This window comes from Uranotaenia lowii, chromosome 2, assembly GCF_029784155.1.
Source record: "Uranotaenia lowii strain MFRU-FL chromosome 2, ASM2978415v1, whole genome shotgun sequence".
Taxonomy (NCBI): Eukaryota; Metazoa; Arthropoda; class Insecta; order Diptera; family Culicidae; genus Uranotaenia; species Uranotaenia lowii.
This window is the reverse complement of record NC_073692.1, coordinates 255250960-255264451: the sequence shown is the minus strand read 5'-3', so window position 1 is coordinate 255264451 and position 13492 is coordinate 255250960.

Below are 13492 nucleotides of genomic sequence, written 5' to 3'. Positions count from 1 at the left end.
TTTAAAGAAAGAAATATAAAAACGGTTGTTTATGATATATTTTTCTTTTGAAAAATAGTGAAGTGTCTTTTTATATTGAGGGAAAATATGTAGATAGGAAGAATTGTATCTGAAATGTAGAGCATGTCAATTGAAAAATAATTTCGCGATACGAATTTCTCAAAAAAGGAGTATTTCGAGGATAGTCAAGGATGAAAAGTTACTTTCCCAAGATTTGACGCTTGAGTGAGAGTGAATTTCGTTGCTTAACTTATTTTTAATTTACAATTCTCCAGATGTGATTTGAAAACACTACAAATGGCGTAGCCACTTCTGAGAGCTTATTTAGTTTAAAAATACTTTTAACATCAAGTTACTGGAAAACAATCGTTTTTCAAACATCTTCAAATTGTGAAACGCTATAGAAAACAAAGTTCTTTAATTCATTGAATGTAGAATGCTTTGAGACATTTTTAAAACAGCATTAAAGGAGAATTGATCCATAATTCAGGGTGCCCTTTGCTTTGGCAAAAATCAAGCAAAATCAAAATATAAAAGTTCCACTGATATTTTGGCCATAATAGTTTTCATTTCACAGTTTATAAGAAGTGTAAGACGAATAAATTTCTTAAAAAACTCTGCTACTCTATAGTCATGACATACTTAAAGGCGCAATTTTCTAATTTTCAGATAAAAGCACTTTTTGAGACCTTTTATCAGGAAATTATTGGATAAATATTAGTTATTGGATAGATATTAATAATTTCGTGTTTAGAAATGATCAACATCTCGAGGAATCAAGTGATCCCATAACATACATTTTGGAAAACTTTTTCTAAAAAACAATGGTTATTTACTATTGCTTCGAATGTATTGCATTATACTCTAACGATTGACATATTGGAATCAATATTTTTCAAGTTATTTTTTCGAGTGTTAAATATTTAAAATTGTAAAAAAAATATCTTTAAATTACACTTAGTTTGATTTTTCAAACAAAGAGCAATATCTCTGAAAAAAAATATTTCAAATTTATTGAGATAATAGGTTTATTGTTTTGTTCTATTTGGAAACGTTTTACTATTCTATGCATAATTCAAAGACAAGTAAATAAATTAATTTCGGACAAGCTTTTCCCGTCATTCCTCAGGTCAGCAATCAGTTTCCGGATGTCAACGGATATTTTTTTGTTGAGGAACAGACATTTTCCTGTTCATTTAATCCACAAATTGTTGAAATCTACTGATTTGTGCTAGATAAAGTTCATTTTACCGTATTTATCGTTCAGACCACTGGAAATTGTCTTTGCTGAGATTCAACTCACGTTTCTGCGTTTCACAGACTGACACATAACTGTTTACTTGACTTATATTTGACAAAGGCCTCAGTGTACGGACAATTTTTTGACGTCGGTTTTGGGACTTTCTATACAAAATGAATTGGATTATTTTTAAGGTTTAATTCATAAACATTTTTAATACTAATCTACAAAAAGGACTAGTTTCTGCAGCGAATGATGTAATTGTAGTTATATTATTGACTAAATAAGTGCACTTTTTGATTGTTTGGATTTTAAAGTACGTGCTGTACGGACCATTTTTTGATACAGTGTAGCTAAGGAATCAAGTATCCCCAGGGATCAAGTATCATCATTCTACCCTAATGATAAATGAATTTAAATATGTATTCCTCTAGGTTGCATAGGTGGATATTGGCTCCTAATTTCACCGCAATCCTAGGTGGCAAAATGTAAAAAAAATTATTGTTATAGCCCTTGCATTTATTCATCTCCGTTAACAATTCGACACAAAGCATCGAAAAGTTCTAAAGGACAGAATTTCGTTCATACATATCGTAAACTTGGTGAACATGGATCACTTTTTTCACTCATTTTCGAATATTTTGGAAGGGGTTGCTTTTCTGTAACACTTAAAAGTTTTAAATCACCTACTGTGGTAAGGAATATATGTACATTAGCTTGCCAGATTGCCCGGTTTTATCCGGGTTTGCCCGGATATTTGATGCAAAATTTCGAGAAAGTCCGGTCCGGCCCGGTTGCCCGGATATCGTGAAAAAAGTCCGGATATTGCCCGGATTTTTTCACAATTTTCACAAAGAAACCAAGAAAATTCAAAGTTTTTGAGTAAGTTTCAGCAAAATCAATTAATGGTATGGAAATTTTCAACGGTTGTTTCAAATAATTTCGCTGATTTACTTTTATAAACCTTTAAATATTTAAGTGTTCCAAAAACTTTTTGAACATGATGAACACATTTTTTTTCATTATCTAACAGTACGAAGCAATCGCCAGTTCATAGTTATTATAGTTTTCCTTCAATGTTAAATATGTTATTGTTATCTCCGGAATGGTAAGTTCGATTTGATGTTTTTGGTGTGAACGTTGAATATATTAGTAAACTAAAATACATTATTTGTTTACTTTTCAGCAAGCTGATCGGCAAAAAACGAAAGGTCGAAGATTAAAATGCGGCAAAAAAAAACTTGGATGGAGCTGTCCGTTGATGCGCTGCTGATGGTGACCATGAAAGATTTAATTTTAAACAAATTTGGCAAACAATAAAGTGAATGTTTTCAGCATGAAATATTGAGAATTTTTCTTATTAGAAAGTGATTTACTGTTTCCATAAGAATCTCTTATGAAAAGCAACAACCTCTCATTGAAGTAGGCGTTCATCTTCAGAATTCATTCGCGTCATAAGACAATCTTATGAATTTCATTAATTTTTCTTATGGCGCCACTTCATAAGAGAATCTTATGGCATACATAATAGTATTTTTCTGAGTGTAATAGTAAAAAAATGTAAAGGTTGTATACAATTATTCAGGTTTGAAGTTTGTTTTGCATTAAAAATTGGTTATTTATTTTGAATCTCAACTTCCGAAAAAAGTCCTAATAGCTGCTAATTTTTAATGGAGTTTTAAAAAATAAACAAAAGATTATAATCGTTTCATTTTTTAGGATTTTTTTGTATTTACTAAAATTGGCAAGGGATAAGCTAATTCTTTTTAACCACAAATATAACCATTCTGTGACTCAATCCAGATTTATTTTCTTCTCTTGAAAATCTAAGATATTAGAATGAAATTTTTTGTTTCTATGAAACTGATAAAATATATTTCAGCTAAATTTCCACTTCAAGATAAAGTTATTTTTATTTCACCAATAAAAATTTAAAATTAATCGTTTATTTCGTAATAAGAATCCTGTGAATATTTTTTTTAATTGAAATCTAGATTTTTCAAAGAACAAAATGTTTAAAATGAATCCAAGCGTTATTTTATATTTGGGATTTCTTTTGGTTTGTGAATCAAAACTGATTCTGATTGAATATAAATTTTAAATTTTGAATCCTGAATCTAAATTATGAAACTACAAACTCCTGCTGTTTGAATCCTTAATAAAATTCCTTATTCCGAGTCTGAATCCTGACTTTTGAACCTAGGCTCAAATCTGAATTCTGGATTTTGAAACCATTTTTGAATCTAAGTTCCAGATAGTAATCCTATTTATTATTTATCAAAAAGCACAATTTGAATAAAAACCGTTAAACTGAAATCTCTTATTTGAATTCTGAATTTCTAGATTTCAAAATTGCGAATAATGAAACTGTTTCAATGCTGGATCACCATTATGAAATTTTCTTAAGTTCCGATTCTATAAGAGAGTTAAAAATTAAAATTTCATATCTAAATCTAAGAAATTGTTTATAATATTAAAGATTTTCCTTCATAATCCGAAATAATGAGTTTCGAATATGAAAAATACAACTAGTTTAACTTTGAAATGCGAAAGCAAGATTCGAATCAGGATTTTGTGACAATGATGAAAAACTGAAATTCAAGAATAATAAACTGGTTACAGAATCCAACATCTTATCACAGACATCAACTTTTGATTTTTATTAGCAGCTCTGAAACCCAAAATCTGGAATAATTCTAACCTGAGCTTCCCAGATATTTTTCGGTGAGTATCCGGGCCGGGCCGTGCAAATCCGGGCTATTTTCCTAATTATCCGCCAATATCTAAGTTATTCAATTAAAGTTATGAAGGTTTTTTTTTAAGAGTCAATTTTCAATCATATTTTATGCTTCTAAAAATTGTTAATGTTAATTTTAATAAAATTTCCTCAAAAAACTTGAAGCAAAATATGATTGACTTAATTTTATTTAGCATTTGCAAATGAAGTGAAACAATTCGGACGAAATCTGACAAGCTAAGTCTAATCTTATTGAAATTGAATATTTGGGACTGAATTTCTATCAACAAGTGAGGAAATTTTTGGAGATTTGATGACCTTGGAAAAAAAATTTGAGGTTTTTGCATTAGTTTTAAGTCGAGATTGTGACTCTTGAATCATTTTGGCCGTTCATCAAAATTTGATTAAAAATTTGAAATTTTGAGTTTAGTTATGAACATTTCGCTTGGAATTTTTGGACCCTCATATGGAGGGGGGGGGAGGATTTAACCAAAACCCCCACCCCTCTCCATTCCTACGGCCATCCTAGGGATAATTTGAAATATTTGGGATACCGTAATCCGGGGTAAAATTGATCACTTTTTTCAATATTTTTCGATTATTTTTTCTGTAAAGGGGAATGTGGCATGTTTCATATTTTTAAAACCAGCACTAGACTCCTATGAACGTAAAACATGGTTGCAGATGTTTATTAGACTACTTTAAATTTGAGTTTAAGATCGATTTTGTCTCTGAATTCTTTTTAAAACATTAGAATCGATAAACGAACTATTATGGTGCATACATTTAGGGGCAAAAATTAAAATAATTGTTAAATAGTTTGAGCTACAAAATACAAATGAAATTTTACCTTCACACATTTCTCCAGGCCTCCCACTATTTCCTATTTCATTTTTTCTTCAAAGTTAACCATTTGATAGGATTCCTATCCATTTTTCCAACACGGGCTTACTCTTGGAAAATGTCCTTTTTTTTTAAAATAAACAATTTATCACTACATGACTATAAAAATAGCACTATAAGTATTCATATACTAAGGAAAAAAGTTGATCATTCACATTCAAGAACCCGTTTGCTTCTAAATGCTTTTTGGTTTCATCAGGAGAGCTGATTGTTTGTGAGTCTTGTAAAAAGTATTTTAAGATTTTGACATTAGACTTTTACTAACAGGACAAAATTTCAAATAAAACCCAAATTTTGCCTATTTGATACTAAATTAATCGGCTTTCAAACGTAAAAAACAGTTTTCAAAAATTCAAACTATAGACTGAGTTATTTTTGATAATGTGCAAAAATTTATTGTTGGTCAAAGTTACCCCGTTTTACGGCACTCAAAGACTATCTTTAATGCTGTCAGAAATAGTTGTCATCAATCCACATTTCTGATGATTGTAGAAATTATTTTTTAAAGTGTTTTTTTTTTATCTGAGAATCAAGAATATCTACACAAAATCTGAATCCTTGATCGAATGGAAGATAATATATTGATCTAAAATCAGTTGTTAGTTTTTATGTAGGTTTATTAGAGACAACTGGCTTAGACTAACAGCGGGTTTCCTAAGTCACTTGAACTTGGAATCGCTAGGGATTTTCTTTTTGGCGGTGTTCATCAGTCACGTGGATCTAGAATCGCCAAAGTTAAAAAGCGTTAGTCAGTGGTTGAACAAAGACTTTTCATTGAATAATTTTCGGATTTCTTTTATAGCCAAGAATATGTTGATTTTTCAATTTCGGTGTTTCCAGAAGTAAAGTAGCAAAATCTCTGGGACAGTTTATTTTGGTAAATATTTTGGTTAGAATCCAATTCAGCATCTTTTTTCATTGTAGTTACTTAGCTCCTCTGCTTGGGCCAGCTGTGCGTAGGGAAAGGCGCGTCTGCTCAACATGCACTCAACGATGGTTCGTCTCGGGTCTGCTTTGCTGCCCGTTCGCGTATGGATGTTATTAAATGAAGGTTGACTCATTGAGCTTTAATTTGGATTGATTGCTGATTTCCATGTAAGTTATTTCGTTGCATGGGTAGGTACATAGTACACTAAGATCGATTCTACTCTACCCAAAACTGATCAATTTCAAAATTTCCACACACCGTATCACCAAAACTAGAGGCGCTTGAAAAAAAAAGTCAAATGTTTTGAATTCAGGACGACAAATCTTCCTTAATAAAACAAATGCGCCAAAAATGCTGTTCCCCTGTGATAATTGTTATGTTGTATGGATTACAAAGTGTATTCGTGTACTGTTCTGTTCTTCTGTATAGATATTTATTAGTTAAAAGAAAAATCTAATTGGGTCAAAGTTCATTTACTCATGATTTGAACATGCATAACAGATAAAAAAAACCACAAAGTGATATTCCCATAAAATCCGAAAAGAAAGTATTAAGTCCTACTGCAGACCTTAACTACCATTCCTAAATTCATAACTAGGACTATTAATTTTCCAATTATAGAAAGTAAAAGCATGTAAAAACTTACGAATGTAGAATTCGTAATTCAAGATTTAAAAAAAACTGGAGAAAATCTTTCTCAAACTTTTTTAGCTTGAAAATAAAAGTTGAGAGAAAAAAAAAGATCTTCATTTACAGCAAACCAGCGATGTCACCAAACAGGAAGTCAAAAGTTTCATCATTTATGGGCAAACAATGTTACGATACGAGACGACGGGGCGGATAAAGTAGGTACATCAGCTTAGGTAAGAATGATTCATGAAATCACCGTTTCTCCCCAAAAGTTTTCATTCTTTTCGGTTGCTGTAAAATTTAAACACGCTCTTCCGGAACATCACGCTGGCTGAGGTGCGTCGTCGACGGGATCCCCGAGAAACCGGAAGGAGAGACCTGGCAGCGGGACACAGGCGAAAATTTGATTGCGTTTTCTGTCAGTTTGTTGTTTTTGGGGTTTTATTTGCATACACCTCCCTCGGATGCTGTTACGAAACAACGCATTTTTCCCCGGCACGCTGCCAGTTGTTGATCTTCCGCCTCCAATTTCACCTTACGATGCTTAGACCGACGATTGGCCGGCCGGTCCCAGGAAAGGACAATGCCAACGGGTGTGTGGCGCGGGTAGTTACTTTGCGGCTGTCGAGAAGTTCCTTTTTTTTACTGTGATTTCCTCACAAGAATGAGGAAGCAGATTTGCACCCCTCCAAGAAATCAAGGATCAAGCGCCACAGCACAACAATAAACATAATTATTATTTTTCCATCCGCGTGCGTTTATCATTCATAATTTATTCTATGGTTTATTTATTTTTCGCCAACAGCAAACGCGTTCGTTTTTTGGGATGTTTGAATTCCGGCCCAAAAAATCGTCGGAGTGTGGGTACTTTGGGGGGAAAGATTTTTCCCAGCATTTTACAGAATTTGCCACCAGAAGTCCGGAGCACTGACTTGGCCGGGTAAGGGTAATCGTTATGGCAAACCCGGATGGATAAGTATACATAATTCTGTCTTGCCTTATTTTATTTCCTAAACATTGTGTGGGAGCAAATATTATCTGAATGATGATACATGATAGCGTGCATCGGACAAGGTTAAGCCCAGGCGTTATTCATATTTGGAGAGGTCGTTGGACAAGCGAAAGGGGATCGACCAAAACCCAAATTAAATTAAGGCTGGCAAATAAAATGGGCTTCGTGATGAGATTTCGACCGACAATTTAGTATCATAGAAATCTACATCATCTTTGTAATTGTATTCTGTTATATGATTTAAAAATTGCTTCTTTAAAACCAGATTAAAAAATACGTTTTAATAAGAAGTTAAGAATCATATCAACCAGATAAAACGTGGTCTAGCGTACTGGTTTAGATTTCCAGGATTGCAAGGAAACTTTTGGGTTCAAATCCCATAAGTAGCCGACAGGTAAGATGTGTTTCCTGGTTTAACTAAATAATTCAGAACGATCATTCCTATTGAAGAGGTTTCTTGATACTGTAGATAAAGTTCACTATAGGATCTACTCAACTGTGTTTTCTAGTTCCCTATTGATCTGTTATTTGTCTGTCTCTATAGATGCTTCATAAAAAAAACATTTTAAGGCATTTTGAGGCTCGTACAACACGAGTGATTATATCGGTTTCAATACCGTTTTGAAAGGAGTTAAGGTACACAAATTCTCACGAAAAAGTACCGATCATATTTTAGAATGTTTAAATAATCTACTTGAAATATCATTGAGCTGAGAAACGGGGAACAAGCCCCTTTTTCGAATAATCCTAGTCTTCGGTCAATATTTGTGACTTACTGTAGATATATTTGTAAATACCTTTGGCATTCAAATATAAACAGCCAAAACAAACAGCCAACACTGCTTTTGCCAAGAGAGATATTGCTTTTAAAGTAAAAGTGCAATTGCTCGCTAGGCACCAGAAGTGTTGTTGGTTTGATTGTTCATATTTCAATGCCAACAGACATATCCTTAGTCACCAGCCTATAACTTTTTTTTGTACGATATTCAAAGATACGAAGTAGGGAACAAAATTTCTTTAAAGAATTCATAATTTGGCTCTAAAATCCCAGATAACTCAATTCACAGAAGAAAAAAAAATTTATATTCATTTGTCAGAACAAAATTTTAAAATTTTCCGAAATGTAATGTTTACTCATATAAAAGAAATTCTAAATTACGGCATGAAATATGCATAAGTTTTGAACCAAAACGAAACTTTTATGACCCCAGAGCAAGAAAAATTCAAAAATAACCCAAAATCGCCTTTCGCATGCCGCCTACCGTGGCCTAGAGGATAGCGTTCAAATCTTCTAAACCAGAGGTCATGAGATCGAATCTTGGTCACGGCATATATAGTACTCTTCCTGTGGGCTAGTGGTTTCAGCATTCGCTAACCATAATATCCTTGAAGGATGTACGCTTTAGAGATAAGTAAATTAGATTTCTTCCAAGAAACATAAAGTTTCACTGAGATCCTATTTGTGTGTGTTCATTTTTAAAATCGACTCAGTCTACTGTACAAAATTTTTTTTCAGCTAAAAAATTCAGGAAGGCACTCAGCAGTTAGCGGAAACTAAGTTGGACTTTTTTCCCAAATTCATTTCTGAAGTGTTCGTGCATCAGAACTTCAAGGACAGAATATTTTCGGAAACAAATTTATTAGTAATCAAAAAATTTTTATGAAAAGATGAAAATTGCCAAAATACAGTAGAGTTTCGCTTATACGAGCACCGGTTAACCGAGTGGTCACGTTATCCGAGCCTCCAGTACATCATCCGAGTTTCACAGAATACATCGATTAAATAGCATAACAAAATCTTTGTGTTTACCAAGTTATGCGCCTGGATGATGCAAAACAGAGCAAAAGTGTAGGGTTTTCTATGCACAGTAGAATCCCGCGTTATCCGAGCCACCATTTACATACAAATTCATGAAAAGTTGTGTTTTATCAGAGCGATATACTGTAATGCTATTGAATCGACGTTTTCTGGTGAGTTTAAGATCTAAGTTCACTTAAAAACTTCGATTAAATACCTACCATAACAAAATCCATGTATTTACCTAGTTATGCGGCTGGATGATATACAACATCAGAGCAAAAGCAAAGGGGTTTCATTGCATTTCTTATTATCCAAGCTTGTCGTTCGCTCTACCCTGATGGTTTTCTTTTTGTGCATCGGGAGGAATGTTTGTTTGCATACTTTCGAATAGGTACTTTGATATGGTAAGGAGTTCAAAATGCAAAGTTTCAAAGCTAGTAAATTGAAAAACCATAATTAATTACGTCGAGTGAACAAAAGTTCCAGGTATCAAAGTTATAGGGACGTTGTGAATACGATTCTCTACAATATGATTAATATAATATCCTTATTTTCAAAAGCAGTCTCTTAACAGGGAATGACTTTCACAAAAGATTCGTTTTCTTTTGTATATATGCTGTTAAACCCATAATCGTTAAAGATACGCTTAAAATTAACAGAAGTTTAAGAGTTTCGGAGTAGGCGTGTGCTGAACGTCAACACGTATTTTCTTACAATTGTGAAAATTTTATCTAAAATTTTATTTTAGATAATTGAATTTTCAATTTCCGTACAATTAAGTGAAGTTTGAGGTGCGCAACGGAGGACGATTTTGCATAGGTTGTGTGTTGAAATTGTGCACCAGAAACTGATCATTTGTTTTGTTATAGCTGATAAACTGCTGAAAAACTGCTCCTGTGTTCTGCATATTGGAATGTGAAACGAAGCAGAACAATAGAAGTTTCTTTTACATAAAATTGACAAGTGGTTATGTTGAAGATGTGTCATCTGTTTTGGTTCGAGCCATGGAAAACGGAAGGAAATTTTTTGCCAATGCTGTGCTGTTAATACTGCTTTCAAATTGGTGAACTCGTTCTTTCATAATTTTTTTTATTTTTATTTAATGTCCTTAAACAACAACAAGTAAAGTCTGTTTCACATAGAATCTGGTCGCATCTTTTCATTTACTGCAGCGCCCCTAGTTGTCACATCGCGAATCTATTGACAGTGTTTTGATCCGGATGGTTTGTTTACTTAGCGGTGAAAATTTCATCAAGATTGAAGCAGTCAGTCAAAAGTTATCGACGATGGAAAGCGAAAGGCGAGAGAAAATTCTGCACACTCACGTAGAGAAACCGACTTGGTCAGGGGTAAAGATCGCGAAATTCCTGAAATATCCAAAATCGCCTGTAAATTCGGTGCTGCAATGTTACCGGGACACCCTTACGGTGGATCGAGCAAAACAAACCAGGTGTAAAAGTGGAACTTACGACCGGAAGCTGCGAGCAAAGGTAATTCGATCAGTTCACAATAATCCTGGAATCTCCTTGCGTGATTTGGCGAAAAAGTTCAAGACGAACCACAGTACAGCTCGACGAATTTGTTTGCGAGAAGGCTTGCGGTCGTATCATGCAAGCAAACACCCCAACAGGACGCTGAAACAAAACCTGGTTGCCAAAACCAGGGCAAGGAAGTTGTACGAGAAAGTGTTGACCAAGTACAACGGATACATTTTGATGGACGACGAAACTTACGTCAAAATGGATTTTGGACAAATACCCGGTAACAAATTTTACTTTGCGAAGCGTAAAGGGAATGTTGCGGGTAGATTCAAATTTGTTTTCGCAGATAAATTTGCTTGTAAGTTGATGATTTGGCAAGGGAACTTGTGGGAAGAAGACTAAGATTTTCATCACTGGGGACACAATGAATGGAAATGTTTACAAAGAAGAAAGTCTCCAGAAAAGGGGTTTTGCCATGCATTCGGTCCCACAAAGGTCAGGTGAAGTTCTGGCCGGACCTGGCAAGCTGCCACTACAGCCGGGATGTCGTTAAGTGGTATAAGGAGAACAAGATCGATTTTGTTGGAAAAAAGTATCAATCCACCAAACTGTCCGGATTTTCGTCCCATCGAGAAATATTCGGCAATAGTTAAGGGCAAACTGACGAAATGTGGCAGAACCATGAAAAAACCCGCTTAAATGAAAAAGAGGTGGAACAAGATGGCGAATGAGGTTACCAGCAGTACTGTGCAGAAAATTATGGGTGGTATCACAAAAAAAGTTCGAAAATTCATCCGAAAAGCTGACGAATGATTTTTATGTATTTTTTTTCCTTAAAGTGCAATAAAAACCCTACAAAATGACATTTTTACTTTTGCTGTACGTTATTTTTTGCGGAGAAATGATCTTTTCTATCCGACCAGATGTTATGTGAAACAGACTTTATTTCATAAAATTGATTCGTATAAATTGAAATAGATTTTTTTTTTTTAAATTATTGGTTTGCGTTAATATTTATTTTGAGAGTAGTGTTTTTTCTTCCTTCACGATGGTACACCCATAGAAGAGGTTGCAAAAATCCAATGCCTATTTAGCACATCTCTGTGCCGATAATGCGCTGAAATGTGCACTGTGCCGAAGATGATATGTTTGAAAAACCGTAACTGGCATAAGGACTCGGCTCCCAACTAAAATGATGCATGACCACTACATTCAAGCAAAACAAGAAAAACATTTTATGGGATTTCGTTCCTATTGGATAATTCATCCCAGAAACCAGAAAATAAAAATATAAACCACAGCGCCCGTAGGGAGAATCGAACTCAAATCACTAACCAAATGGTCTTGCCAGACCGACATCTTAACCAGTGTACTATTTGAACTTCATTCAGGAAGAGGGATATTTGTCATAAAGCCCGTTCAACAGCCAATTGAAATCGGTTTCAATCGATTTAGATTGGTAAATTGTTGTTCACTCAGCCAATGTTGTGATCGAAACTAATCCAATTGACGTTCAATGAAGCCAATCGGAATCGATCGAAACCAATCGAAATCGATCAAGCTCGAGAGCAGGATTCGTTTCTATCGGTTTCTATCGCACTAACACAAATGCAGTTGTTTACTGTCAAAAAACAGCTGATTCGGTTTGTTTTTTAATTTTCAAGTTTGAAAGTGATGTCATTCGGTGCGGAGCCTCTGTCGTGTTCTGAGTCGGTGGTGCTGTGCCGTGCTAAGTCGGTGTCGGTGGTGTTGTGTTGGTCGGTGCTGGTCGGTGCTGCTGTGTCGATGGTGCTGTGCCAATCATGCTGGGTCGGTGTTGCTGTGAAAGTCGTACTCTGCCAGGTATTCTGAGTCGATGGTGCTGTGCCAGTGAAAGTGATGTCGGTCGATGTGGTGTCGGCGGTGCTGTAGTCAGAGATGCAGTATTTAATAGGGGGGTATCGGGAATCGAAAAATTAATGAAAAATAAAATTTAAGACCTTTACGATTTTGCTTCTTTTATTTAAGAAAATCAATCCCGAAACCTCATAGAGTATAGCTGAATAAGAAAATGACAATAAAAACAGCGCGTTAGTATTAGTGTCTGGCTGTTCATTCAGCAGCCAGATAGAAATCGATTGAAGTCAATTGGAAAAACAGCTGATCAACTGTCAATCCATTTCAATTGATTTCGATTGAGTTCTGTTGAACACACCTATAGGCATTCTGCCACCGATCAATCACAAAAGAAACGCACGACAGTGGCTTCCCGGCGTTTGGCCTCCTTTCAAGGTATTCATTTGTCTTGCGATGGAAACGGGAAAGGGAACGGGAGTGGAGGAAACGGGAAACCCATTGAATGAGAACTGTGCTTTGCTTACTGCCTGCTATTACATACACACGCTACATATACACAGCTGCTAAAGCCGGGCAGCTTGGTCGGTGCTTGTTTGCCGGTAGATTGAAGGGATTGAATTAGAAAGATGTTTTTGTTGTTGCTTTTGCTACATTCACACGCACAGTGCTCGGTTCGCTGGCTGCCTGGTGTTGGCCGGTATTTATTTCCATCCTTCTTCGTTTTGTGATGCGATAGGGAGGGACGTGAAAGCGTTTTTATTTTGTTTCTTTCAGACATACGCAATTCGGTTAACTTGGGAGATTAATGCCGGTGAGAGCAAATCGAATCAGCACCGATCGCGTTATCTTCTTGTACCAATGATGCGTAATTGACTACACGCCATTGGCACAGAGGCTGAATTTTGGGTGTAGTCATAGCTTGCT